Raw genomic sequence first — 4,757 nt, 5'->3', positions numbered from 1 at the left:
AAGTAATAAATTCAATTTTTTAAAATAGATTTTTTTTTGAAAACGCAAACATTCATTCTTTATATTTATATTTATTCTTAAACAAATTTAAAATTGCCAGATACGGCTATCATTGCAGATTCAGGCAAGGCGAAAAACTATCTCGATTCGGGGTCAAAAAATCACAGAAGGGTTGTGTGCAAAGCCACGACCGCAATGTTGAAGTTGAATACTTTTACAAGAAAGATAACCTGGATACTTGCGTGTCAGTCATTTTTCCTAGCAAATAAATGTTGATCGAAAATTCTGTGCAAATGAAGTTGAAGTACTACTTAATTTCAATTTGCACATATAAATACGACCTCACTGAACAGGAAAAGAACAAACTCTTTACGGCGCAAACAAGTTTTAACAGTCAGAGTATATGTACATGTGAATTCAAATTAAGATATATAACTTTTGGTTAAAGCTCAGAACGAGAAAATATTAAATCTTCAATTCATTTGTTTCGTTATCCTAAAAAGAACAGTTTGTTGTTGAATTTAAAATCGGATATGACGCTTATTGCATCTTTGTGTTACGCCGATATCGGGAGTTATGGTGAACTTGCGTATGACGAAGGCATCGTATTACCTGTTTTATTGAATGAGAGAAAGAAAAATATTGTAAAATTTTGTAAACATTTAATTCAAACAATATTACCAAATCGTAGTCAGGCACTCTGACAACAAAGTGGAAGGTTGTTTTCACACTGAAAATCAGACAGCCAGCAGAAGTTTTGATTGCCAAAATCCAGAATGCCGAACAGCCGCAAAGAGAGCGGTTTATTCACCTACGGCAAGTTTCTCGCCCCATCGCTCGCGTTCGCGTTCACCATGGCAGAGGCCTAACTGTCTTTGTGAATGCGTTCTAACAGGGCAGTTTGTTATTCAAAGTCGGTTATGCGTATCGCAGCCTTTGCGCTGCCCCTACAGTGGGGGGTTTACTAAATAAAGTAAAAGTGAAAATTAGACAACTACAACAGAATTTGATAGCATCCCGCACAGAATGTCTGCTTGTGTTGATGCGAGAAAATTATTACCCTTCAATTATTTGTTTATTTGCCTTGAAAAAGGCATTTTGCGGTTCAAATCGGTTGCTGATCACAACCTTTGAGCTGCCCTAACAGTGGGGAAATTGAGATACACGGACAACATGCACTGTGGAAGCTATTTCACATTCAGTAAACGGGTGCGACATATTTAAATTGCTAGGATCCAACACAGAATGCTTGCTTGCGTTGTCAAAAAATATTAACTTTCAATGACTTGTTTATTTGCCATGAAAAAGGCATTTTGATTTCCAAAATTGGATTTCCTGATGACAATCTTCATGCTGCCCCAACACGGGGGGAATAATCACAGTCTGGCGACACACGCTGAGAAAAACCGCGCTGCTCCTGAGACGTGGTGTCCAACCACAGGGCTAGTGCTGCTGCTAAGGAAGGACGACTGCGGTTGTCGCTGTCTAGAACTGTTATGAGCGGCTTCGGCTGAAACAGGCTCTTATATAGGCCAAATAGCATGTTTTCAATTGCAAGGTATATGATTCTGTCGACCGTGCTTGGGAAGCAATCATACAACGACCAATCAGAGGTCGAATTTTTCGTTTTGACAAGGCTTGACAATTTTCAATAGTACAATAGTGTGAATAATAAAATTACAATTATCTTATTTTGGGGAGAATCTTAGACGATTTTCCAATCTATTGATGCAAGAACGAAGGAAATCCATCGGATACTAACCGATTTATCAGCATTTGAAATTGGACATATTTTTCACTTTTTTCGGTTTTAGATTTTCATTTCACATCCCTATGTAGCCGAACTTCCTGAGAGAAGTATTCTACTTCAAAAATATGTTCTAATTATTTCAAAAACTCTGAAAAATAACTAGAATGTTCCCTCTCATCAACTAAAAATGACTATAAACAAGTTATCAGGAAACAAGAAAAAAATAATAAAAAGATTTTTAAGTCAATTCAATAAAAAAATTTAAAGTCAATTCAATTTAAAATTAGGTTTTAAAAAAGAAAATGAACTCAGAATTGGGAATTTAGCTAAAAAAATTGCTAAATTTTAGTCTGACGAGAAATCAGGACAAGAAACTCTAGAAAAGATTCCAAATTGAATTTAAAAAAAATCCACAATCATATTTGAAATTCAATTTAGAATTAGTGGAAAATGAATTTTTATATTTTATTTTTAAATAAGCACTTTGGATAAGGCCAAAATCCATAACAAAGCTTAAAAACAATTCATGAAATTTCACAAGGCTTGAAATGATAGAAAATGATTTCAAAGATTTGTCGTTTCCGAAGCTCAACTGCCAAAACAACTTTGAATTAAATTCCAAATTTGTAAAAATATATATTAAAGGTTAGAAAAATCAGAAACCAGTCCTACAAAACGCAGAAAATCTCAACCAGAGAGTGCAGAAAGTTACAAATATTGCTTTAGTTAAACAGTAATTATTTACGTAAGTCCAAAATGACAGAAAAGTGTTCCAAAAAACGGTTCAAAATAAATAGAAAAATTATGTGAAAATATTCTGAAACATGCAGCACAAATTGATTCTAAATTATATCCTGATTTTAGCTGAGTGAAATGATGAAAGCCATGAAAAGTCGAAAAATCAACAGCAAATACATGTGTGCCATAGAAGTTAACCCTTTTTCAAGTTTTGAAATCAAATAATGATATTAAAAACAAGATTCTCTCACAAAATTATTTTGTCAACAAATGAACGTGGTTGAACTTATATATTTATGCGTTTTAAAACCGGGAAAAACATCAATTTCTAACCGGGAAAAAAAACCGGGATTTTGAAATTGGAAATCTCCTGGCCACCCTGTTAATTGAATGCCATCGGCTAAATTGGTGGAAAGTGAGTTACAATATACATAATTTTTGTTTCATTTATGGTGTTGTTTATTTTCTTTTCATCATTCAGCACAATTCTGAAAGATTTCCGAACCTGTCGTTAATGGCAAGAGACGTCCTGTGTGTTTCTGCATCGAGTGTTCCACTCGAAAACAAATTTTCTTCGGGACGGGTCCTCGTCACATCACGCATAAACAGAATAAGTAGGAAAAGAATTGGCTTAAATAAATGTTCCAAAACAAGGAAAATTGTAGAACCAGCCTTTTTTTGTTACTACACTCCAAATTTTTCAATTAGAAAAAAAATATTATGAAAAAATAGAAAAACAAATTGCAAAACTTAGTTTGTATTGTATTGATTTAGTCAAACATTTTTCAACATGCTTAAATAATACTTTTTTCACTAAAATAACGCTCTCGAAAAAACTGGCAACTTTTGTTCCCGGACTTCGGACCGGACTCCGGACCGGAACCGGAACGAAGCTAATCGGACCGGAACGAGCTAGTTCCGATTTTTTACCGGACCGGACCGGACCGGAACGCGGACCCAACTTTTCGTTCCGATGTCGAACACTAATAGTGAGTAATTTCTGTAGTTCTTTAAATACCAATTCAAGTGCTTGGTTTGAAATGAACGCGACTTCAATTTCTCCACCCAATTATGCGAGACATTCTTCACAGATTTATATCCTCTCGCGGTATTACACATGTGGTTTTAGGTTAATAAATATAGCATTTATATCAGTTATATCATTATAAATTGATCGAAATTATCAACAAACCAGATGGAAATATTTCATGTGCAGAACTCTGAACATATTTTTTATATTCATTTTATTGATAAAAACAGCTAATGAATAATTTCTCTTTGGACACACAACTTTTTAAAGAAAAAATAAGTAGAACGTGGTAATTTTTAAGTTTTGTGCATATTTAGCTAAAGACTGATACAACAAGTACCTATTACACTTGATAACTGATGCTTATTTTGTTGCGTTTCTGATTGAAACCCCAATTAATGACAAGTGCAAACAAAAGTGTAGCTGTATGAAGAATTGAGAACAGTAAATTGAGCTGATACAGATAAGTTTCATAAATATATTTTCCTGAGACGAACAATGCAATACAGCTCAGTCACTGATCGACACTCGCTGCCTTCAATCACTGATAGCGATGCGTATGTTTCAACTTTTATTCACTGTTCTGACAGTGAGTGTTATTTTTGTTGCGTTACAAACGATGGTGGTTTCCGGAGCAAGAGGTATTGTACATCAGATGAAATGTTTGAAAATTACTACTGTTTTTCTAACGAAATTCAATTCCAGTTTGCCCAGGTGCAAATGAAATCTACTCTAGGTGCGGATCAGATTGCATAGAAACTTGTCAAAATTACAATCAACCATTGGCGTGTAATGATATGTGCGTTTTCGGCTGTTTCTGTAAACAAGGTTACGTGCGAAATAATCGGAATAAATGCGTAGCAATTAGCGAATGCTAGTTGTTGGCGAACAATTCGCAGAGTCATACGAGAACACGTTTATAATAAATTTGGTGGATGCTTCGACTTAATTAACGACCATTTTGAAAAACAAAATCAGTAAATATATTCTACCCATCACGAAACGAATGGACGATATCAATATATCCGTCTGCTCATTCGACGATGGGAGATGGTCCGAAGATCGAAGAATAAACGTTTCAAAGGAAACACAACGCGCCATTTTGAAGGTTTCGGTAAAGCTCGGGTGAATTTATTCGTTTGCAAAAACTCGTTTCTCTCGCATATATATGTTCCCCGTCGCAGCAGACGTTCGGTTGATTTATTCTGCAATATGCGTTCCATGTTTCTCGGTTTACGA

General features: G+C 35.0%; 1 long non-coding RNA gene across 1 annotated transcript; it reads left to right on the top strand.

Moving 5' to 3' along the window:
- The first annotated feature begins 3,813 nt into the window (after positions 1-3,813).
- LOC129722647 (uncharacterized) lies at positions 3,814-4,445 on the top strand. Its single transcript, XR_008727628.1, has 2 exons — positions 3,814-4,159; positions 4,224-4,445. It is a non-coding gene; the product is annotated as an uncharacterized LOC129722647 (long non-coding RNA).
- Positions 4,446-4,757: the final 312 nt, after the last annotated feature.

This window comes from Wyeomyia smithii, chromosome 2 (genome assembly GCF_029784165.1).
Source record: "Wyeomyia smithii strain HCP4-BCI-WySm-NY-G18 chromosome 2, ASM2978416v1, whole genome shotgun sequence".
NCBI classification, from domain to species: domain Eukaryota; kingdom Metazoa; phylum Arthropoda; class Insecta; order Diptera; family Culicidae; genus Wyeomyia; species Wyeomyia smithii.
This window is presented reverse-complemented; position numbering and strand designations above follow the sequence as displayed.